General features: G+C 51.5%; 1 protein-coding gene across 4 annotated transcripts in view; it reads left to right on the top strand.

The window, feature by feature from the left end:
* The window catches only part of SEMA5B (semaphorin 5B), a 114430-nt gene that overhangs the window by 51194 nt on the left and 38182 nt on the right, over positions 1-25054 (top strand). The window contains exon 1 of one of the 4 annotated variants that reach the window (XM_032335164.1): positions 16884-17174. The exons of 1 other annotated variant lie outside the window; for it this stretch is intronic. The gene's annotated coding sequence lies outside the window, so the exon portion shown is untranslated. Of the gene's footprint in view, positions 1-16883; positions 17175-22908; positions 22967-25054 lie in introns of those variants that run through there. 2 more of the 4 variants (XM_032335179.1, XM_032335161.1) reach the window with 2 other exon arrangements.

Below are 25054 nucleotides of genomic sequence, written 5' to 3'. Positions count from 1 at the left end.
CCAGACTTTCTCATCCAGTAGGTCTGGGTAGGGGGCTGAGAATTTGCACTTTGTAGAAGTTCCCGGGGGTTGCAGATGTTGCTGGTGCCAGGACCACACTTTGAGAAGCACCTCGCACAGAAACACAGCCAGACACAGGGTGGATGCATGCTAAGCCATAGTATCAACCACACGCCGCATCTGTCAGCCAAGGAAGCCATTAGCTGTGGGAGGGTCAGAAGAGGCTTTGTGGAAGAGCCTGCATTTGTGCGAGCTTCGGAAGATGGGAAGGTTTTCATGATGGGGAGGTTTTCAGAGGAGGAGAGTGCCTTCTGTGCAGCGGGAACAGTAGAAGCAAAGACAGGGAGGTGGGCAAATGCAGGAGGGGTAGCTGGATCTGGGGATGGACCGAGGGGGTGGTGGGGGATGGAGAGGGAACGGCCAGAGGGGAGGCAGGAAGGGTAGCTTGTTCCAGATGGCAAGAGCTCTTGGATTTGATCATGTGGGCAGTGGGAAGCCAGCGAAGGTTTATTAGCAGCAAAATGATGTGACCAAATCATCGCCGTGGACTGTTCATTCTGGCAGCTCTGTGTGGGACAGATTGGGGAGGAGAGATGAAAGATAGGCAGCGTTCTTAGGAGACTATTGTGAGCATCCGCGGTGAGTCGTGTGGAGGGTCCACGTAATCACAACAAGGATAATGATGATAAAATAGTGGCTGACATTTATGCAGTGCTTTCTGGGGGCTAGCCAGTGCCGTGCTTTTGCAAACGTTCCTTTTTAATCTTTGCAACTGCACTGCTTGGTCTTCCAGGTGAGGAAACCGACTCGGAGAAGCTAAGGAGTGCCCGGGTTGGGATTTGAACCCAGGGCTGTGCGTTTTGTGTGGGTGCTCCCACAAAGGTGAGGAGAGTGGTGGGGAGGAGGAGGAGGCTGGCAGGTCCCTGCCTGGGTCCTCACATCCCCAGGGAGTCATCATCAGTCCCTAACTCGGGGTCTCGTGCACGTCCCTCCTGAGGCTGGGCCCGAGCTGGGAGAGGTGCAGCTGGATGGGGGGAAGCCATCGCTCTTCCTCCGCCACCAGCCACGCGTGGTTTTCCTGGCAAGCAGAGGCTCAGCTGTGCCTCCCTCTACCCTGCCCCGGGCCTAGCACCCACTCTCTGTCCCTCCATGTGCAGTGCTCCCTACGGCTGCTTGTACACCACACCTGTAGTCACTTAACTAAAGCTTTTAGGAGAAAAGTGACCTTGCTTCCCACTCCCTTCTAGGTCCCTACTGTCCTTGGGCCTGAGGAAAGGACACTTCCAGGTACTTCCCCAGAATTCTCACATTTCAGGCATTCCTCTAACCCTACCATGGCCACTGTATACCCAGGCAGTTCCATTACTGAAAAGGGAATGGGTGTGGGGGCAGGACCTGTAGGGTAAGTAACAGTCCTTACAGAAACATGCCTGCAAATAGTAAGCCTGTTAGCTGTTGTTCTTTTTATAACTGGGCTCCATGAATGCAGAGCTTGGGGACTTTGGCACCAATGACCAGGTTTAAAGGGAGACATTCATTAAGCACTGGAAGGGCTTTGTCAGATCTTGACCATCTTTCTGTCTCTAAGAAGGGCTGCTTTTATACCAGGTCAGAAAGAGCTCACTGTACTTCTCTTAAAGAACTCCCTCCTCTCTTCCCATCCCCTGGCCCAGGGCTGAAGCTCTCTGTCCTGTCCTCCACCAAGCCCCAAGGCTTGCTCAGCTCCTGGACACTATCCACCTGGGGAGGTCTTTGAGCACGTGCCCTGCCCCGCCACCTCCCCCTCCCACCAACCAGAAGGACCCGCCTCATAGATGCCTGGGGCTAGGGCAGCAGTGAGGTTCTTACTGTACCTGCAGAAGCCTTGTAGGCATCTGTGTGCATGTGTGCACACGCAGTGAATCTGCACCCATGTGCGTATTCCCATATGGAGGGTGTGTGTTTGGGGCAGTGGTGGTGGTGCAGTCCCAGACCTGCTCTTCATTCAAATCTGTTTTTTACCTGTTTGTGCAGGAGGAATGGGGCTCACCTGGCAGGGGAGGATGATGGAAGCATTTTCTGGAAAGGCTTCTTGCGAGGGCTGGACAGTGGGGCTGTGTGCGCCCTGTCTCTGTCCCAGCCTCCCCTCGCCATCAGCCAACCACCTGTAAGCCTTCTTCCTCCCTGGGCTGAAGTGTGTAGCATGTGTGGGGAGCAGCTGGGGGGTGGTGTCCCTGGGCTTTTTCTCCCAGCTTCCCTCAGCCAACCACGTGCTGCCAGATGGATCTGGGTGCCGATGGGGTATGCGCAGGGAATGGCAGCCAGCTCCCAGCCCGTGGCCTTGCCCGATGAGTTGGGACACAGTTAAGTTCTGGAAGTTCGGGGATCTGAGCTGGCAAGACCCAGATCAACAGGAACTGAGCCTGGTGGAGAAAACTCTCGGCCCTCCAGGAGGAAACCCTCCCGGAGTGGCTCCCTGCCACCCTCCGCCCCCAACCTGGGCTCTACACTCGCTGCCCTCCCTGGGAATCTTCAGGCCACCGACTCTCCTTGAGCACGAACTCCGGTCTCTTAGCCTTCCGCTGTTTTATTTATTGCACAAACACCACCATAACAGCAATAACATAAACCAAAGAAAAAGTCTCCCTCCATTTCATGACCTTAACAGATGAGCTGTTCAATTTTCTTTGTTCCCTTCTAGTCCCTGTCCATATTATCTCCCTCCTTCTTTTCTCCTCCACCCTCCCCCCAACTCCTTTCCTTCCTTCCTTTCTGTAAGAGGAAAGGGGGCAGATTTCAGCACCTCCTGCAGCCTGCCAGGCCCTGCCCAGGTCACCGAGGGTAGGGGAGAAGACTCTCCTGCAGGATAGAGGTGTGGTTGCTGTCCTTGGCTGCTGGCATCTCAGAAGCTGAGCTGGACCAGCATGTGCACCCTGGGCTTGATGACTTTTGCCATGGTCTCAATACTGCTCACTCCCCAAAGCGGGTATTAAGAGTGATTTTTCTGGAGATGGTGGGATTCAGTCATTTGCAGCTTCCAGATTTCTGAATCAAGGTATGTGGGCCCTCAGAATTACCTGTCATCAATGAGGACAGGCTCTCAGTTTCAGGCTCCCAGGCCCATGTTGCTCAGAGCCTTATCCAGTGTGGGCGGCCATCAAGGCTTGACTTGGGGAGAAGATTGCATTCATGATCTGGAGAGGGTACCGCAGGGGAGGGCCGGGGTAGGTTAACTTCGCACTCCGAACATTCGGATCTGTGGCCCTTCTTAGGGCCTGCAGACTTCATAGGGGCTCTGACGGGTCCTCAAAGGGCAGGAGGTGTGTGTCCTCCCTGACCCCAGCCTTTCCATGGAGCCATTTCATCTGCATCCAAGCCAGCATCCTAACCACCCTCACTAACTCCCGGGGAAGTCTCTCCCCAGGGCTGGACCTCTTAGCCCAGGAGCAGGAGTGAAGCCAGTGGGTTAAATGAAGAGCTGAATAAAGTCAAACCGTAGCCCAAGGCACAGATAGTGCAAAACAGCGTGCAAACTGTGAGTAACTTGTATTTGATTCACGTTCTGAGGATGACAGGTCTAGACTGAGTTTTGCGCCTCTGCAACTGGGGGAGGGGAGAGATCCGGGGAGTGCTGGACGGCAGGGGAAAGAGCTGGCACCCTTCCCTCGGGGCAGCAGAACGATACCTGTTGCTGTGTGGTCTGAAGTTGTGTTCATTTGAACACATCACACGTTCAACGCACACTCCCCGCGACATCAATGCACGACTCCCAAAAAGTCTGTTACTGCCGGTTTCCTAGAAATACTGAAGAACTAGTTTTGTGGAGAGGTCTCACCAGCTGCCACTAGGGACATGATTGGGCCCCCGTGGGTCTGGTCGAGAGGCCTTCGTTGAACATTTATTTACTCGACTCGTGGTGACACCACCTCCCCGGCATTTCATCTTCCTGCAGAGTCTATGAAGTAGCTGTCATTACCACTAGTGTTGTTGTAGTCATGATCCCTCTTTTGTTTTATTTTTTTAAGATTTTATTTATTTATTTGACAGAGAGATCACAAGTGGGCAGAGAGTCAGGCCAGAGAGAGAGAGAAGGGGAAGCAGACTCGCAGCTGAGCAGAGAGACCGATGCGGGGCTCGATCCCAGGACCCTGAGACCATGACCTGAGCCGAAGGCAGAGACTTTAACACATTGGGCTACCCAGGCGCCCCATGATCCCTCTTTTAAAGAGAAAGGGGCCAGCGGGGCCCCATGATTCTGAGCACAGCGTCTGGCCCTGCCTCGCCTGGGACAGTGCCTTTTGACTAGCTCAGGGAGAGAGGCAGTGCCGGCACAGCACATACACTTGTCCCCACACCCCACCTGGCTGCCTGAAAGCCTTAGGGAAGGCTTCCTCCGCAGAAGCCTGGCACCACCCATGCAGCCGTGTGTGGAGACCCTCCTCATTGGGCATTCAGGATGGGGCCTACTATTCATTCATTCAACAGACATCGGGGCTGGGGAATCCAGAGAGGAATATGACATTATTCTTGTCACCTCTTAGCAGACCTGTTAATATATTTGCTTCTCAGCCCACACCGGATTCCAAAAACATTTCCTATCAATTACCTTGAGCAGAATTCTCACCTGCCACGTTTTCCTTCTCCAAGCTGGCTGCTTTATGAGTATCTAAACTTTCAATCACGAGTGGGCACGTTATCTAACCTCCCTTTGGCTAAGAGCAAGGATCCCCTACCTTTTGTTCCACCGTTCAGTCATCCCCTCAGTGAACAAATAACTCTGGGTCTGCATGTCAGGTACTGTGTTAGGAGCTGGGGATACAGTGCCGAGCAGAAAAGACAGGATTCCTGCCCATGGGAGTTTACAGACATTAACCGGATGATTCCCTTGTCGTGCTCCGATGCATTCCCAAGGACTGAGGTGTTTTGTTCAGGAGTGGCTCCCTCAGGCATGGCGTTCCTAGGGTCCTCGACTGCCCCAGACTCAGCCTGTCCTGTCTGCTGTGGCAGTGCCCGAGGACCAGGTGTTGGTGGATCCTTCCCTTTGGAATGAGGCAGAGGACACATGTTCACTCTTTTGGTCTCTGGCTCTTGATCCAGCCCTTCTTATGAGAACTGCCTGCAGTGGAAAAGCTTAGCAGGGGCTCTGAAAAGAGGAGGCCATTCTGCTCCACCCCCAGAAAGAGGGCAAAAGAGAGGCCTTGTTTCTCTATGGACTTTGGTGGCTTGGCAAAGGCGACGCTGCAGTTAGGCAGATGTGGATTCCAGGCCCAGAACTGTCACCTACCTAGCTATGGGGTTGAGCGAGTTGTGAACGTCTGTGCACCTCAGCTCCCTAGCATGACGTGGGGGCAGTAATCTCGCTGCAGTAATTAAATGTGATACGATACATGAAAGCTTCTGGAATGTTTGCCATTTAATAGAGGGGTGACCACCCTTCCTTCAGTGTCCAAATGACTTTCAGCTTCTTAAGGGCATGATTGCCTCTGAGTTGACACTTCCCAAGAAAAAGCTAGCAAATGCTAGAAAATAAGGAATAATTAAGCCCCCTAGCGTAGGCCTACGAGGATAGGACAGTGGTTCCCAGAATATGGCCGTGGACTCAGCAGCACCTGGGAACTTACTGGAAAGGCAAAGTCTCGAGCCCCACCTCAGAACTACTAAACCAGAAATCCTGGGGGAGGGACCCCAATCATCGATTTTCACAAGCCTCCAGGCGATTGTGATCGAGGCTAAAATGTGAGGAACCTCTGGGCTGGAGATTGCGAACCGGCTGTCAGGGGGCCAAGTTCTTGCACAGATGTGTTTTGTTTGCCTTCTGTCATCAGCTGGAGCTGAGCAGCAGCTGCCTCTGAAGAGTGGTTGTGCCCTTCTGAAGGGGTTACAGTCTTCGCTCTGCCGCTCCCTCCTGTGTCCCACCAGCTGGCCTCCCTCCCTTGGCTGCCCAGCCCCTGGCAGCGGGCATCTGAGTTTGCAGCCAGGGCTCTAGGTCAGGGTCTGACTCACACAGAGGGAGCTGCTCTGTTTCACCAGATCCTGAGTGTCGCGGGGTTGGGAGAACGTCCTGGGACGCTGAGCTCCCCGGCCCAGCAGGCAACAGGAACAAGGAGGCCCGTACTCTAATTCCCAAAGCCAGCCGTCAGGTCCTACTGGTTTCACTTCGGGATTTGGTCTGAAGTGTTGTGAATTCCCAGCACATCACACACACCCACATTCCACTGTAAGTCCAAAAATACCTTCCACAGCCAAATTGAGATGATTTTTACATTCCCCACTACCTTGGATTATCTGCCTGGCTGCTCTGTGCCACCCTCGCCACTGGCCCAGCTGATGAGCAGTGACTGGAAAAGGGATGGCTAACGTGGAGAGACAGAAGGGCCAGCAGTGGGCAGCTCAGCTGGGGGCGGGACTGTGCCTGCCCCAGAAGTCTACATCCAAGTGGGATCCAGGAAGGCTGGGAGGACCGGGGGCTGTGGTGTCTGGGGGATGGAGCCGGGGAGTGTGGAGCTGGGAGCTCTCAATGCTGAGGCTGGAACAGATAATCATGACTGAAAGTGGACCCAGATCTCAGTATGAAGAGGGATGGAATGGGATGTGAGGAGGAAACTGTGGGCAGTGGGAGAGGGACCGAGTTGGGCTCAACCTTGGACACAGGGATGTGGAGGAGACTCAGGAAGCTTCCCTGCTTTGTACGCCACCCCACCCCACCCCCGGGGCCAGACCAATGCTTCCTCCCTTCTGGAGAGAATACACCTCAATAGCAGCTCCATCTGGACATAGGAAACAGGCTAAGAGTACAGGCTTTGACATCCAAGGGATCTGAGGTCAGATCCCAGCTCAGCCACCTGCTGTGTGACTCTGGACAAGGGACCCAAACTCCCTGTTTTCTCACCTATCAAAGGTCTGGAAAGCCTATTTTAGAGGCATATGGTGAGGATGAAATGCGATAACGTTTGTGAAACCATTAGCATATTGTCATAGAATAAAGAACACAATAAGCTTAGTTATACTTATAATTATCAGACAGCAGAAGCCATGTCTTTTCACCGGAAACCCGGGTATTGAATTTGGCAAAATGGCGTCATTGGGGAGGAAAATGGATTCAGATGTAAGCATTAATCAATGAGCAGAAGATCATGTAATTCTTAAAAGAGAGGTACTGCAAAGAAAGAGACAGTGTCCTTCCCTAATACTTGGGGCTCATGGCATTTATTAGGGCCCTTGATAAGTATTGGTTTGGGTAGCAAAAGAGATGCAAGAATGTCCTGTTAGTGGTGGGTGCCAGACACGGATGAAGTCACTAAGAGATGTTCATGTGACATGACCCCTCCCCTCCTTGAATTCAGCCTCTATGGAGTGGGGAGGATCTGTTTTGCCTAGACCTGGGGGTGATGGACAGATTTACCTCAGGTGTCCGCACAAACATTATTAACCTCAGGAAGATCCAAATTTGCCTGATTTCCCCCTGCCCTTTCTCACAAAAAAATGGTATGTCCCATTGTGTTTTGGCTTGGGGTTTGGGATGCAAACAGCTCCTCTCTCTTCTAATCTAAAAGGGATAGTACTGGGGCACCAGGGTGGCTCAGTTGGTTAAGCATCTGACTCTTTTTTTTTTTTTTTTTAGATTTATTTATTTATTTATTTGACAGAGAGAGAGATTACAAGTAGGCAGAGAGGCAGGCAGAGAGAGAGAGGAGGAAGCAGGCTCCCTGCTGAGCAGAGAGCCCGATTCGGGACTCGACCCCAGGACCCTGAGATCATGACCTGAGCCGAAGGCAGCGGCTTAACCCACTGAGCCACCCAGGTGCCCCAGCATCTGACTCTTGATTTCAGCTCAGGTCATGATTTTAGAGTCCTGGGATCAGGCCCCGCGTTGGGTTCTGTGCTTAGCTGAGTCTTCTTGTCCTTAACCCACTGCTCCTTCCACCCAACCCCCTGCTCGCTCTCTCACGCTCTCTATCTCTAAGGTAAATAAATACATAAAATATGTCAAAAGAAGTAAATAAAAGGGACAGTACTGGGAGGGCTGGACCCCTCCAGCCACCCAGGCCACCACTAGATCACCCCCAGGATCACTATTCCTTCTGACTCAGGTTCTTGCTTCTGGGGAGACCAACCCTGAAAGAAAGGCCTGGAGTGGGGGATTAGCATCCATGCATTTCTGATTCTGTCCAGCTGTGTAAATGGCTTAGTGAAGACTAAAGCAGCCCGTAATTATAACAATTATAATGAGCAGGGAGAGCACGGATGCAGAAGTATAATCCAAATTAAACGGCAAAGGGGAGTTACACTATTCCCACAAGGCTCTTTCTGCCCGAGGACTGTGCGAGTCTGTGAGCCTAAACGTTCCTGGGGGCCCATCCTGATAATCGGGTGACATGGAGACCAATTGATGTTTGGATTTTTAGCTTTCCAGGAAAACATCCTGGAGCCTTGGAGAGGATTCACGAATTTCCTTGGAGGGAGGGAGGAATGGAGGAGAGAAAGACAGGTTAGAGGAAGAAGGTGCCCACACCGGCTCTGGTCAAGGTTCCAGCCCTGGAAGGGGTTGAGGGCTGGGCCTGGCCCACACTTTGTCCTACCAACAGGGTGAGGGGAAGAGCCCCAGACCAAAGTTTCATGCAGTTTGGTCTTGACCACAGTGCGCTCCTTCCCCCAGCTCCTGTTAGCCCTCCTCTTCAAAGCCTCCTAAGGACTTGTTTTTGGGCAGATTCCCGAGAAGCAGAGTCTGAGCTGGTTGGGATTCCCGTGCAAGTGGTCAAAGGGTCCTTTTGAAGCACCTGCCAGGGTGTGAGGGAAGTTGGACAGAGCAGAGGACAAGGCCAGCTGAAGACGTGCTATCCGGGGAAGCCTGCCGATCCCCGGGGGAGCTCTGGGGCATGAATTACAGACCAGAAGCTGGTGCACCCAGGCCTGGGGGCTGGGTTTTCTACTTCGGTGATTGCCCACTCGTCTCCCAGACATAACTCCCGGGAGGAGCCCGCCCTGGGCTCAGGGCCAGCCTCTCAAGAAGGTCGCTGGGGGTGGGGGATGGGTACTCTGGCTGCGGAATGGGGGTCTGGGCAGGACGCCAGCAGCACCTGCTACACAGCTATTCCAACCCCACACTCGTCCTCTCCTCTTTCTCTCCTGTGAAAAGCCACATTAATTAAACTCAAGAAGTTCCTCATGTATTTCTGAAAACCATATAGAGGTCATTTGTGGGGTGATTGGAAAGGGGGGGAGTCTAAGGTTCTTCTCTATCCTAAAGTGAGTAATTATTGGGGTAATTCTTCCAAGACCAATCATATGTAAAGGCTTATTCTAATAAATATTCTTATGATGAAATTTCACGCTGACTCGCTTCTCAAAAGGGCACTGTGAAGCAGCTTTTTTGTTATTGTTGTGGTTGTTATTCCCGCTGCACAAACTGCTGCTCAGAATGGCGAAGCGCTTTACTTGAGGTGACTCAGCTAGGCAAAATAGTTCATTTCTAACAGTAAAATTGCAGGTAACACTACAGACATCTGGGGACTCTTCTTTTTAGGAGAGCTCTTTCTTTAAAGGAACTCTTTAAATCATCAACCTCTTAGTCCTACCCCACCCCCAAAGCATCAACCTCAAACGAAAATATTTATCAATGGTCTTCAGTGTTCAAGACACTGGTAGTGTCTGGGGACTTTGAAAAGATTGTGTTATCTGCCTAATGGGCTTTCGGTCTAACCAGGGAGCCTGATACGTACCAAACAGGCAGGTTGGATCAAATGCCAAGTAAGAGGATAGGTGCACATCGTAGGAACTGGATGGGTCGGGGTGGGGGGGTGGTTTTCTGAAGGGGAGAGGTGTTCCAGGCTGGCCTTAGAGAAACATGGGTCTTGAATGAGCTAGATTCAAGCTAGCTGCTAAATATTCCCTTCCTGCCAGCTGGTTGTCACTGGGAGACCTCTGCCAAGCAGTGGCACATCCATCCGTTCCTCCATTCATTCGCAGAACACGTGCATGTCAGCTGAGTTCCCACTACATGGCAGGCTCTGTGCTTGGCTCTGGGGAGGCAGGGAGGAGAGGGCTCCGCCTGAAGCTCACCATCTAATGCAGACACGGCCCACCCTGCTGTCATCTTTCCAGTCCCTAATCTCCGGTCCTGAGCCATCCAGGCTGTGAAATGCTCTGAACAGCAGTGTGTGTTCTTGATGTCACTTACCTCTAAATAAGCAAGGGATCAGTTTGTGATCTCCCTGAATACTTTTGGTGCAGGTAACAAAAGCACCACCAAAGTAACTTTAAACGTAAGGACATAAGATTAGAGGTGACTGCAGCTGCTGGCCTTTGTCTCCTGGCTCAGCATCATCAGGGTGTGCTGTAATTCTCTCAGCCTGTCTCTCATAGTGTCAAAATGGCTGCCATAGCTCAAGACATCACATTCAAGAAGGTCACCAAGGAGGGTGGCAGGACAGAAGGGGTTGGTGCCAGCTTACTCTATTCTCTTATAAGGAAAGCAGCACTTTTCCAAAATCTGTAGCTGACTTCTGCTTATTTCTCATTGGTTGCAACGATACACAGAACCATCCCTAACTGCATGAAAGTTGGGAAAGCATCTTACCTGGGGCTGGAAGCATTGCCACTCTGCAACATGGGGATGTTACTGAGAGTGGTGGGGGAATGAATGTCATCCAGTGGGGAGGCAATCACAGGACGAGCTGTGAACTTCCTTGTACGATCCTAGGCACTGAGCTTCCACCCCTGCTCCTGCCAAAGAAATTTGAGGACTGATCTGAGTCCCACCTGCTGAATCATAAACCTGCTTCTCCCTAGCCTGTCCTCTTTCCCTTTTGCACACATGGACCTCACTTCTCCACCCTTCCCCCTGCCCCACTGCCAGCCACGACCTCCCATCCCATTCCCCACATCTGCCTTCTGCCCTCCTGCTTTCTGATTTGCTTTTTACCCACCATGAAGCCCCCTTGGGAAAGGAAAATGGGAAGGAGGGTGAAAGAGGAGGGAAAGTGTTAATTAAACACCAGATGTTTAACTCTGTTAATTAATGGCTCTGTTACCCTGAGTGGCATCAGCCTTCTCTTATCTGTCTCCTTCACCCTCACTACCCTCTGTACCTGGAAAGCCCAGATTGGTGCAGGGGGCCTGAGACCAGCAGAGGGAAGATGGGGAAAGTGGCCCAGGGTGACCCTGAGGGGGTGGTGCTCTTGTCCAGGAGGGGAGCATGGGCATGCTGGAGTAGTGACACTGGGAACAGAGAGAAGGAATAGTAGGAGAGACTGAAGCCCTGAGGTCACAAACAGACATGTTTTGATTAACGCACCTAGGGATTTCAAAAAATGCAAGTAATTGCCAGCATTTAAACAATAAGGGAATTTCGCATGAATCCAGATGGATAGACTTTCTTTAGAAATGGACAGATGAGTCTACAGCCATACCACCCTGAATGTGCCTGATCTCGTCTGATCTTGGAAGCTAAGCAGGGTCGGGCCTGGTTAGTAACTTGGTGGGAGAAATGGACAGATCAAGGACCGTGTCCTGAGAAGGCAACAGTCAGCTGGAGAAGAGGGATCTGAGTCCCAGCTGTCCTGTCCATATGGGGTCCATGCCTTTCTGTCCTCTGCTGTCCCCTCCCCATCCACCTAACTCATGCGCCCCTGCTGCCCCTGAGGACTTCTGGGTTTGGGATCTGCAGCAGAGTCCAAGGGCCAGGATTTGACAGTGGACCAGACAGGGAGGCAGGGGAGGTCTGGAAATACTGAGATGTGAGTCAGGATACCTGGGGACATCATAGTTCCATTGACAGAAATGGGGGACATGGGAGGAACAGGTGAAGGGAGAAACGTGACAAGTGAATTTGGGACAGGCTGCTGTAGACATGTCTGTGTGACTTGATGTGGAGATGGCCATGTGGTCTGGAGTTCAAAGAGAGGGGGTGAGATCTGGGGCGCTCACGGAGCTGGGGTACAAGTGAGAGCCCTGGCAGGAGCGAGTGGGGGCTGAGACCACCCTGGGAGCAGTCAGAGTGAGAGGAGAGGGAACGGGGAATAGAAACCTGGAGAAGCACACGTCTGGGAGAAAGAGCTAGAAACGAAAGTTAGGGCCCACATAAAGGTTGAGGAGGAACGTGGACAGTGTAATGACAGAGAAGTAGGAAGTGTCCAAGATTTTGATGACCCTTCTTCTATGTTCTTTGCTTTAAAGCCCAAGGGCTATTTCCAGCAAGTTCTATGGCCCCAGGGAGGGAAATGGAACTAATGCCCTTATTCCTTCGAAGACATGTGAAATCATCCATTTACATCGTGGCAGTTTTGCCCTTTTGAGGCCATCCAGAGTCTTTAATAACTTTAGAAGGAAAGGCTTTTGTCCCTCATGGAAAGTTTTAGTGTCATCCCAGAAATGACCCCGTAGGCAACCAGCAGCCCCTTGTGCCTGTGCACCCAAGAGGGATGCAAGCTTCTCTAACCAACACCGATGCACAACTCCTTGCCACCCTGAAAAAGTCTCTCATCTCTAAGGCGAGACAGAAGGCGCGGGGCTGTGGAGTCCTCAAGGCATGGAGCCCTTCCCCAGCCTGTGGCCTGCCTCCCTCTCACCTCTCTACTGTCGGTGTGTTTGTACGTGTGGAAGGGTGGCAGCTGGGCATGAGCACAAGGTGGGTGGCTTTCGTGGGGGCCCAGGCTGGAGTCTGAGCCCCACCCTGTCCGGCAGAGGTTCCCTCCCGCTCCCTCTGATACCCCCACCCCCCACCCAGCACAGAAGGCAGCAGATGTTACTGGTCTCACTTCATTTCAATAGATTTACAAGCATGCCTTTATGTGTTACTGAAAAATTGGGTGTAAATCCTATTTTAAGAACACAGTGGAACTCATTACTTGAAGAACACATTGGAAAATCCTTTTGGGAAGTGAATAATAATCACCCTTTGGTACAACTTTTGCACCAGTGTCTGAAGCGCAGTTCATGGAAGGTCTTTCCCATGATCTCCTCTTAGAATTTTGGGACCGTCTTCCTTCCCACGGGACACGCTGGTCCCCCTCCCTGTACGTGCTGTCCCCCATCTGTAGTACTCTCTCCCCACTGCCCCCCTCAGGCTCTCACGTCATGCCCCCTGACCCTTCCCTCAGCAGTAGCCTCTTCCCCCCACGCCCCCACCCCCAGACTGTGTGACCATGACCTGCTGGTGATCCTTTACTGCTCTTCCTTCTTCCACAGATGTGTCTGGGGGGAAGGGAGGGGGTATCAGAAATGCTTGCCAGGTGTGAACAATTGGGTGGAATACATAGGATGAGTGTGGTAGGCAGAAAAATGACCACCGAAGATATGCATGTCCTTATCCCTGGAACCTGTGAGTGTTACCAGAATGGCCATTGCGTCTGTGATTCGGCTAAGGACCTTGAGGTGGGGAGATGGTTCTGGATTACCCGGCAGGGCCCATTGTAATCACGAGGGTCCTTCAACGCGGAGACTTTTTCCCAGGTGTGATAGAGGGGGAGGTAAATATGGAAGAATGGCTGGAGGGAGGCGGTGCTGCTGGCTCTGAAGACGGAAGGAATGTGGGCAGCCTCTAGAAGCCAGAAAAGAAAGGCAGTGGCTTCTCCCCCAGAGCCTCTGGAAGGGAATCCAGTCCTGACGACACCTTGATTTTAGCCCATTGAAACAGATGTCTGACTTCTAACCCATAGAACTGGAAGAGAATGGACGTGTTGTCTGAGGCCGCTCGGTTACAGCAGCAACAGGAAGCGGATATGGTGACAACCCCACAGTCTGTCGGGAAATCTGGCCACACACTGAACCTCGTCTCTTTGGCCTCGCTCACGGCATGTTCATGGACTCACCCGAAATTCTCCCCTTTCACTGAGTGATTTCAGCTCGTTCCAGGCTCTGTCCCTTTGGATGCCCTGCGGCTCCCCTCCCTCTCCTGCTGCCCACACCTCATCCCTGAACTTCCCAACGTCCCATACACTCAGCCAAGGTGCGGATGAACAGGAGGGGGCTCACTTGGCACTGGTCAGGGATCAGGGTGCCCTGCAGGAGGAAGAGGGAGGGGCTGGCAGGGGCCCACGCTGAGGGAAGAGCAGAGAGAAGACCTGACCATTTGGGGGGCCTGTAGCCCACCTCCTGAGATCTCCTGGTCCTCCTCAGCCCGGCGGGTTTTAGGAGCTCTTTTTTTGTTTTTTAAATTGGGGCCACATACAAGAAGATAAAATGTACCATCTTAGCCACTTTGAAGCGTACAGCTCAGTAGTGTCAGTATACTCACATTCCTGGGCAACCGGGACCGCCAACAGTCTCCAGAACTCTTTCCTCTTGCAAACTGAAATTCTGTACCCAGGAAATAACAACCCCAGTACCCCGTCTTCCTGGCTCCTGGCAACCCCCCCTCTACTTTCTATGGCTATGAATTTGGTCATTCCAGGTACCTCATGTAAGGGAAATCATACGGTATTGGTCCTTTTGTGTCTGGCTTATTGTAATTCAGGGTCAGGCCCCCAGAGTTTATCCACGGGGCAGCAGGTGGCCGAATTTCCTTCCTTTTTAGGCTGAATCATAGTCCATTGTATTTAGTTTACCATTCGTCTGCCAGTGGACACTTAGGTTGCTTCCCCCTTTTGACTGATGTGGGTAAGGCTGCTGTGAACACGGGGGCACGAATACCTTTTGGAGTTCCTGCTTTCAGCTTTTTTGGGGGGGGCGTATCCGAAGTGGAACGGCTGGATCAGATGGTGATTCTACTTTTAATTAATTGAGGGGGCGTCATACCGTTTTTCATAGCGGCTGCTCCATTCTGCATTCCCGCCAGCCCGTTTCAGCCGGTTTTCACGGTGCAGGCCAGTGCAGGCCATCAAGTACTCACACAGCTGTGCAGCCACCTGCACCCCCCATCTTTTTAGGAGCACTGGCTTTCGGGGTGTCGAACCTCGCTCGGGAGCAGGAACAGAAATGGGCCCTCCTTTGCAAAGGTTTATGTGGAGCCAGTGAATCTGTCATTGAAACCCCAAGGAAACCTGGGCCTTTCCCGGATTTGCTGTCTATTTTTGAGTTGTAGGCATGTTTTCAAATGCAGTTTTCATTTTATACAGCAACTGAATATCTGATAGCAAAATGTTTCCACGGAGAGAGCTTGCCCATGGGGAGGAGAGAAAGGCGGCTGTTCTAATGAATAGATAAGCTTGATTTGTGTTTGGCAACATCCTTAGCATTTAATTTCAGCAATTAAAGTAGGCAAGTCTGTTTTCCTTTTCTTTGCAAAAACAATAAAATATTACAGAATGTTTGGGGGGGAAAGTCCCTATTCGTCATCATACTACCTTCGTGGGACCGCCATCGCCATTCGTAATACTGATCTGTGCCAGGCATGAACCGAACATTTGTTCCCCTTCACTTGAGCTGCTCTGCAAATATGAGGCAGCGTCCTGGGTCTAACCTGTTCAGCCCCCTCCCACACTGGTTCTCTCCTCATGCGTTTGGCCCATCTGCCATCACACATGTGCCCTCTCTTACGGAGCTCGCTTGCTTTCCCAAGTGATGTGAACATTCCCTTTGTATTTTTGTTTTCAATTCTTACCTTGGGTGGACATCCTTTGTTCCCTGGAGCAAGCCAGGGATCCATGATTATAAAGACAGAATGGCCGTGAGCTGTGCATTAGAGGGCTCTCATTTGCAAAAGATCACCGGAGCCGCCTGAGCCCTGGTGAGAAGCTCACGAGGCTATGTCAAATAATGCCATTTTCCAGCATGATGTGCACTAAGACTGTGCAAAGGGCAGGCTCTGGAGCCCGAAGGCCTGGGTTCTGATCTGGCTGACAGTTTGACCTTATGCAAGCTAGTTAATTGCTCTGTGCCTCAGTTTCCCCATCCATGAAATGGATATGATAATAGTATGTGCCTCCCGGGGGTTATTGTGTGGATTAAATGGCAAAACGAGTATAGAATACCACCTCATATATGGTAACACGGTCTCTGTTGTTGCTATTTATTTAGTCTTGGTTCCCCCACCACCTCCCTGCCCAGTCTTGAGCTAGACACTCTCCCTAAAGCCTCAGTCTTCTCATCTGTAAAATATAGGGTTGAACTAAATGATCTTCAAGAGCCCTTCCTGTTCAACTTTCTGTGCTTGCCTTTTTCCTTTGATCTTCCATCTGGGTTTGACTGCAGCTGGGGGGATATGGGTGGGAACGCAAGAAGGAGTACCCCTCGCTGATGGGGCAAATGCATTGCCTGGAGTTCGTGAGGAATAGACAGGGGAGAGGAGACCCCAACCAGGACCTGTCCTGGTCAAAGAGCCGAGAGCACCTTGCAAAGGCAGGGAATGAACTTGGTCCTGGAAAAGTGGGTGGGGGTGCTCACTCCCAGGTTCCAGAGCTGAAAAGTGCTGGGAAGTCTTTCTGAGCCTCTGTCCCTCCCCCACCTGGTCCCAACCTTCCCTCTGGGCCCCAGTTGTCCAGATGGTCTAAATGGGAAGAAAAGAGGAAAATCCGTATCCAATCTGCTCTATTCAGAGCAATGGGAAGGAATCTGCATCTCAATTTTATCTTTGTGCTGAGCTTGGCTAAGCTTTGCCCCCCAAGTGGTGAGTGATGGGTGGGTGGGAAGATGGCATTGGTGGCCCCGGTGGGGGAGTGAGGGGCGCCCCCACGCCTTCCCCTCCTTACCAAACCGCAGACAGAATGCATTCTTTCCTGCTCTTGGTATCCCCCTGTTTCCTCTTCTTTTCTTTCCTTCTCTTTCTCTCCCTCTTCCCCAGGCAGGCAGCCAAGTGGAGATTTTGAATGGTGGCAAGAAGGGAGGGGCTGGGAAAGAGGACCAACGGTGCACCGTTCCTGAAAGATCCTCAAGGGCTCCCGGGCTGAGCATGAGGTGGGCACAAAAAGAAGAGTCTCGTTCTCTCCCACCCAGCCTGGCCCCTGGCAGTCCTGCAGTGCTGGGGGCTGGGGTGTGGCTGTTAGCAACAAGGCTGAGGTCTGGACTCGGCCCTGTCTGTCAGCTCTGGAATTTCCTTTTCTGTAGCTGCTCAGGACCTGGAAAACTGGGTCCCACAGCCCCAACTCACAGGAGACTGATTTGCAGCAGGAAGTCAGTTTAATAATTTATAGCCAGAAAGTGCTCTCCCTGGTTGGGAAGCCAACTCCGGAAACCAAATCAAACTCTGAAGGCTGCCTGGAGAGAATGTGGAGTTAGGGCTCTAGAAGGTGCCAGGAGGGCTGGGATCCGATCTCCTCGAGGTAGGATGGCGTGTGTGGGGTGGTCCAGACTTGGGCTTCTGCAGCAGACCGTCTTGAGTTCAAATCCCTCCTCTCTTATCCACTGGCACTGGGACCTTGGGCATGGTCCTCAGCCTTGCCAACCTCCACTTCCTTCTATCAACTGTGAAGGGTAATCCTTGAATGATAGCAAAGGCGTCTCTCAGCGATCTTGCCAAATGGCCATGAAGTCTTGCAGGGAAAGAACTTAGCACTGTACCTGGCATTTCTCAGTACATAGCAGCCTTGTTTATGTAAGCCCTCATCCTCAGGGTCATAGGTTGTCTTTTCCTTTCTGATTCCACCCTTTTTTCCAATCAAAAGAAAAGGGTCCCCGGTCTCTCTGGAGAGGACCCCCGGCAACAGCAACATGAGTGGTCTCCATTGCTGCCTTGATTCTGCTCTGGGACACAGAGCCTTTCCCACCTCGTCCCCCAGTCCCTCCCTGCTTCTGTCCAGGACCATCACTTGCATTTGAGCTGGGGTGTCCTCTGCAGGGTGCAGGTGAGGCCTGAGATCCACCGTGCTCTGGGTGTGGGGCCGGGGTCTCTTGGAGCAAGAGGCGCCCACTTCCATTCTCTGAGCTGCCCAGCAGGCCAGCGGCCAGCTCTGACCCATTGCTCTTGCTGCCACCGCCACCCAATTTCCCAAAGCACAGATCTGACCACATCCTTCCGCTGCCCCAACCACCAACTAGTTCTCCTTCCAGCAGAAGGAACCCTCCTGATGTTGTAGGTTTTTGTGAAAGTTTGCCATGATTTGGCCTCGGTCTTTCTCTCCAGATTCAGTGCGCCCTGCCCGGTTCTCCAGCCTCTCTAGCTCATGTGAGGATGGTCCAGGGCTGAGTGCTGTTTGCCATTCCGTCCTTCTGGAATGCTCTTTGCCCCTGATGGCCCGGGAAGCTCCCCACTTCTCTCCTTCAAGGAGTGCTCCCTTCTACAGGAGGCATCTTAGACCTCCAGCCCCTGGCCTTCCTCTCTCTTCCCTTTCTCAGGACACCTTGCACCTTTCTGCAGACCCCCCTCATAACCTCCCTTCCTGCTCATTCTCCACTCAGGCCTCCCTCTCCTTTGTTGGACTGTCACCTGCAAGACACTGGGACGGACCCCCTTGTCTGTCCCCTTACTGAATGGCTTGGTAAATGAAGATGGTCTCCCGTGTGACGTTCAGCTTCTCGCCACCGCAAGAAGGCCTGGGGAGTTAGTCATGCAACAAACGGTGGGGGCCACTTTGGGTTCTTTGGGAGGGTGGGATTCGTGTGCCCTCTCTCTGTCTCTCTCTCTCACCCACACACACACTCCGCCCCTGCCTCCCTCATCCTTTGCCCCAGAGAGAAGAGCAAAGCTCCTTTTGTCACTGGGCCTCCCAGCAGCTCTGGCCCTGGTCCTCTGCCCTTCCCTTGCTTTCCTGCCCTCGCACTCAGCAATTCCACTCCTCCGCCCCCCCCCCGCCCCGGTTGCTACTAATCCTCCTCCCACTGTCTGTGCTGGGAAAATGAGCCCGGGAGAAGTCCCATGGAAGGCGAGGAGTCCTCAAGAGGGTGCCTGTGTGGGTGTTCGTTCTCTCTCACACACAAGCACATGCATCACACGCCTCCCAGCATCATTAGAGTGACCCCATATCGAGGACCGCAGGGAATTGGGGCAGCAGCAGGAGAGAAGGCTGTAGAAGCTCTGGCCCATGATTTTGGGAAAATGCTTTCCTTATCACTGGCGGTTTCCCAAAATAGCAAGAGTCAGCTGGTGCTACGGTTCTCTCTTCCCCACTCCTCGAGAACCCTGCCACAGTGCCAGTAACATGTGGCTCCGGGGCAGGACGGAGTGCAGGGTTTCTGGGTCCCCTTACCTGTCTGAGCCCGGGCCCCGGGCCACTGTGTCTGTCTAGTGATATATTGGCCCTGGGAAAATGGTCTACTCTCCTTTATTGTACCGTGAGCTCCTTGCAGACAGGGACCATGCTTTTGTCCGTCCCTTGCTTCCCCAGTCTGTCCAGACACCTGCATATAGCAGGTGTTCAAGTAATGCTCAGGCAAGTGTGGTATAAGTGAACGAATGGCTATACGTGGGAAGACACTTCAGTAACTAGTGAGGGTTTTATGTGTATGAATACACTCATACAAGGGGATTTCATAAAGGGCCTACACTGTGCCAGACTTAGTTCTCAGGCAGGGAACTATAAGCCCCATTTTACAGGTGACAAAACCGCCAATCTCCGCAGGCCTGGTGGCCTCCTGAACTCAGGACTACAGCCCTCCAGAAGATGGCGGGGAGTAGGGGGAGACCTCTGTTATGCACTGCCTGCGGAGAAATTCCCAGATTATTTTAATGTCAGATCAGACAAATGTACTAGAAATAGAAATTCCTGTTTGTCTGAGGCATATCTGGTTACAGGAATGAAAACCTGAACTGTATGAGATAGGAACTGTATGGGATAGGTGATCCCCGAGACCTGAAGAACAAGGGCTTCAATGGATGGGGAGTGAGTTATTCAACAACAACAACGACGACAACAACAATAATAATAGCCAACCCCCGTGCTCTGTACTTTAGGGCAGGTGTGGTTCTAGGGAGGGGCAGAGAGAATTTTCAGCAGGCTTCATGCCCAGCGCCAAGCGAGATGCGGGGCTCAATCCCACGACCCTGAGATCAGGACATGGGCCAAAATCAGGAGTCAGACACTTAACCCACTGAGCCACCCAGGTGACCGGAGCTGTTTTTTTTTTTTAAGATTTTATTTATTTGACAGACAGAGATCACAAGTAGACAGAGAGGCAGGAAGAGAGAGAGAGAGAAGCAGGCTCCCCGCTGAACAGAGAGCCCAATGCGGAACTCGATCCCAGGACCCTGGGATCATGACCTGAGCCGAAGGCAGCGGCTTAAACCACTGAGCCACCCAGGCGCCCACTGGAGCCGTTTTAAGCCTCATCCAATCTTCACAACCCCTCTCCGAGTCAAGTGCCACGAGTCTCCCCATGTCACAGACAAGGGAACAAGCACAGAAGTGTGATGGGCAAACATCACAGCACAAGGTTTGGATGGGGGCAGACCAAAGCTGACTGATTCTGTCACCCTCCCAGGTCCCACCTACCCTCCTGCTCAGGGAAGTCAATGTGGCACCGTCCATCCCGGCTGTAGGCCAAGTGGGGAGAAGGAAACCCTCCTCTCATGGTTCCGCAGAGGCCCCACTGATGGCTTCCTCACGCATCGCCCCGGCCATCCCTGTCTGGTTTGGTCCGCTGGCAGAGGCTTTGAGCAGGGCACCTTGCCCGCAATGCCCACCAGTGCAGAGGCTCCTTTAGGAAGGAGGAGGAAAGCGTGCACACGCAGAGTCGATAGTGTGAGGTAGCTCCAGGTTTGACATGACTCTGGCTGACTTAAGCAAACATGGAAGATTCTATTACAGGGATTGGGAAGTAGGCTTATGCCTCATGGAAGTAGGAAGTATCAGACTTCAGGAAATCTATTAGCATTCCAGAGAGTCTCTGTTGTCTGTCTCCCGCCAGGGCTGGCCATCTTTAGATGGCCATCTCCTCGGCTACCCCACTTATCTCATGTGACAGGGGGAAGGCAGACCCCCCACAGGGCCCATGTTGCTCTTCTCGGTTTCCTCCACAAAGACTGACTTGACCCTGGGGTGGGATGGGGGTCATACTCCCAAATCGCCACGGGAGAGCATCTGATTGGTCTGTTTTGACCACATGACTATCCTCCGTGCTTTGGGCTCTGGTGGGTGGGGATGGGTGTATGCAAGACTGGCCGGGGGGCTACCCCCTTGACCTGTGGATGGAGGGGAGGTAATTTCCAAAGAGGGACCCTCAGGGGTTGGAAATCCACCCCCTCAACACACACACACAAGTGTCTTACACTCTGCTCACGAAGACCAGTCTTGTAGGGCTCAGTGATGTGGGGATGGACCACCTTTCTCCTTTATTCGGGATGGCATCCTCGACTTCGGCTGACATCCACAAGGCTGCCGTGACCAGCAGCACTCCACACTCCGGCCCCATTCCTCGCTGTCTTGCTCATTCTGTCCCTCTTTTGCACCCCTCTTGGGATCTGCTGGCTTTCTTACCAAGGGCAGAGGAGGTCCTTGAAGGTGATGCCAAAAGAGGCCTGTGCATGTGTCCCCCCCGGGATCCCTGAAGTCAGCTCCTTGGCCCGAACTTGCATTCCTAAGACTCGGAACATTCATCAGAATAAAGGCTTTTCCTGTCTCCTCCCTGATTAGCGTTCAGTCTGTCTCCCTCTGGGGGCCTGTCTGGTCTGTGTGCAGTGTGCATGGCTCTCTCTTCCTCTCTTCCTCCTCCCTCATTTGAGTGGAGCTGATCTGAAATCAGGGTCCTGCCCCCCACCCACTCTTCCCCGCCCACATTTCTGTGCGCCATTCCCTTCCCGTCTCAAACAGCGCGGTGCGGGGCGCCCAAGGTGGACCAGGTTGATATTAATCTAGTAATTATTGATTCAGGAGGGACTTGGAGGACATATTTACATAAAAGCCATGATGTGACTGGAACTTCTGCTGTGGAAATTGGGTACTTTAAGGCCTGTGGCCTGGAGGAAAGATGGGGCCAAGGGACCGTGGGGAACAATGAGGGGAGGGCCGTTGCCATAGCATCTCCGGGGAGGGGCCGAGAGAGGCAAAGCCCCAGCTAAGGTCTGAAAAGATGGTATTTGCCTCTGAGTCGAGTATCACCCCTGAGATGTTGTTATCAGTCAGTATCCCCCCAGGAAACAGATGGCACACTTAGGTCAGGACATGGGAGGGCAGTTTAATAAAGGAACTATCTATGAAGGTCTGGGAAGGGGTTGGGAGCCTTATGGGACTGCTCATTGGGCTCTACCCTGCAGCTGGTTATCAGGAAATAGCCCCAGCCCCAGGCCAAGGGAGGAAGGGTGAGCCAGGTAATTGTTGAAACCAGGGGGCTTAACCCTGACATTCTGCGGGGAAGGGGTGCAGCCACTCACCCTGCTCCCTTCTCCCTCCTTCCTCCCATCTCTCCCAGTGCCTCCATTGACCAAACAGAGGGAAGGAGTCCCCTGTCGCAGTCCAGGCACAGTGGGGAGGAGGGGACGGAGTAGAGGGACAAATAGAAAGCATCTAGCACAAGTGTCAAAGGGCAAGAGGAAATTCTGTAGCAGTGCCCAGCCCTGTGCAGCAGGAAAGACTCCGTTCAGCTCTCAGGAATGATGCCATGCCCGTGGCCATGTGAAAATCACTCCAGGGGGTATGCCTGGACCAAACCTCCCACCCGGTGGGTTTCCTCAAAGAGGGATGGCCAGCTCTCCTGGGGAGGAACAGAGAGTCCCACGTTTGCCACTGAGGCTCAGGGGACCAAGGAGGTGCTCTAGGGACCTATGCCCCGTGGGATGTGCAGGATGGGCCAGGGTAAAGGAGAAGGGGGCTCTGCTGAGTGCAGAGTCCACAGAGTCACCAGTGGATTTCCTACAAAACTCGAAGCAATACAATGTCAGGTGTTAGCCCATCTCACACGTGTGTGCCGGAACAGGCAGGAAGAAAATCACCCTGCTCTCATTTTCTAGACCTAGAGTAAAGCAATGTCAATAGGAAGGGAAGAAATAGGAGGGGTTGGGAGCAAAGGGTCTTAGAGTGGGAAGGACCCCCAGGGATCTCTGGTCCCTGCAGAAGTTGGTCGGAATCCCCTTTGGGATCACTCACCTGCTGGACCCAGGACCCCACCCCCACTGCAGGTGATTCTGATTTGCTCCCACCTCCAGCCAGAAATCTCTGGCCTGGTGCAACCTTGTATTTCCCAGGTAAGGATGTGACTCCAAGGAGGGGTCACAGGTGAGGGATGTGCTGTCACCTAGGCTTGGTGATGGGGAAGGAGAAAGGTGGGAGCTGATTCAGAGATTCTGAGTCAGACTCCAGAGGAACTGCGGTGCTCCCCCATATTAGACATTTTAGGGAACTAAACTAGATTTAAACGGTCTTTAAATTTTTTATGGAATGGGTAATATTAAACATATTTAATAATCAAAAGCGAAAATAACATAAACAGGTGTATGTTGAGAAGCCTCTATCATGATTTTTCTGCTTATAGTTAACCAGTTTTACAATTAGTTTGGGTTTATTTATGTTAATGCTAATACAAGCATATATAAATATATAGTCTCATTTCTACCTTCTTTTTTTTTTTTTTTGCACGCAAAGTTGCATACTATTACACTGTTCTGGTTTGTGGGTTTTGTTTTGTTTTGTTTTCTTCACTTAATATACCTGGAGATTTTTCCCTACCAAAATCTAGAGAAAAATCACCATTCTTTTCTAGAGCTGCATAATATTCCATCACAAATATATGCTGTATCTTATTTAAGTGGTGTCCAGTGGCTAGATAGTTGGTCGTGTCCCCATCTTCTGTTATTTCGAAGAATGCCCCATGGGATCATCTTGTACATGAATCACTTCGCATATGTACAGGTGCCTCTTTAGTCTATTTCTGCCTCTCCATGATCTCTGGTGAAGGAGCAGGTTTTACATTTCAATTTACAATCTGTCGCAGATGGGTACTTATATAAAATTCAATAAAAGTGAATTACTGGAGAAGTGAATTGACAAAAAAAAATAATAAAACTAGGAAAGATACAAGCCCCCAAATTTTATTAGATCCAACGGACATAAAAATCACTGTGTCGCATTACCATAAAGTTTTTTCACCACTCCCTCTCAAGTTTCTGCGTTTATCTTACTCCAAAGTCGTTGCAGGTTGTGGGTGGTCACTGCTCCATGGACCACACTTTGAGTAGCACGGGTTAAGACTCCTAGAAATCAGGTCGAAGAGTTCACACCTCTGCCATTTGGCCAGACTTCTGTCCCTGGTAGTTGTACTGTTCTTTCTGCACCATGGTTTCTACGAGCACCCCCTTTCCCACAGCCTCGCCGAAAGTGCCGTCTCACTTGGATTTTTTCTAAAGTGATAGGTGAACAGTGCTTACCTCGCTAAGTCTTAATTTGCTTTGCTCTCATTTTTTTCTTAAAGATTTTATCCATTCATTTGAGAGAGGAAGAAGGACAAAGAGGGCACAAGCAGGGGGAGAGGCAGAGGGAGAAACAGACTCCCCGCTGAGCAGGGAGCCCAGCATGGGGCTCGATCCCAGGACCCTGGGATCATGACCTGAGCGGAAGGCAGAAGCTTAACCATCTGAGCCACCCAGACACCCCTGCATCGCACTTAGTATGAGTGAAAATAGGGTCATGCATATTTTTAAGCCCTGTTTGTATTTATATTCTTGGCCTATTTTTCTAAATGATTGTTGATCTTTTCCCTCTGGATCCCCAGGAATTATTTATGTATTAGGAATATTAGCCCTTTGTATTGCAAATAGTTTTTCCTGTTTGTCACTTGCCTTTTTGATTTTGCTTGTTGTTCACTTTTGGGGGAAGGGGGCCATGCAGAAGTTTGGGGTTTTGTGTAGTTAAATTTGTCGATCTTTTCTTTAACAGCTTTTGGATTTTGAGTCATGGTTCTCTATTCCAAAGTTATAAAGAATTCTGCCCACATTTTCTTCTAGTATTTTTATGATTTTATTCTTAACGACTAAATCTTGTATCCAGTTGGAATTTTTCCTAGTACAAGGTGTGGATTATGGATCCCAATTTATCTTTTTACGAATGGTTACCCTCTTGTCCCAGCTCCACTTATTAAAACCCCTAGATACCACCTTTATCATGAAAACTAATTTTAAGCCGTTGGGGATCATAATAGAAAAAGCTCAGTAATTTGTCAGTTTTATCCAGAATACCATTACAAGGGAAATTAGCTCTCAAGATATGATCTATTAACTTTGTGTTACAAGGGCGAGGTAAACTGTAAGTCACATAAGTAAAATATAAATTTATTTACA

Source organism: Mustela erminea, chromosome 1 (assembly GCF_009829155.1).
Source record: "Mustela erminea isolate mMusErm1 chromosome 1, mMusErm1.Pri, whole genome shotgun sequence".
Lineage (NCBI taxonomy): Eukaryota > Metazoa > Chordata > Mammalia > Carnivora > Mustelidae > Mustela > Mustela erminea.
Note: the sequence above shows the minus strand (reverse complement) of the source record. Positions and strands in the feature narration are given on the sequence as shown.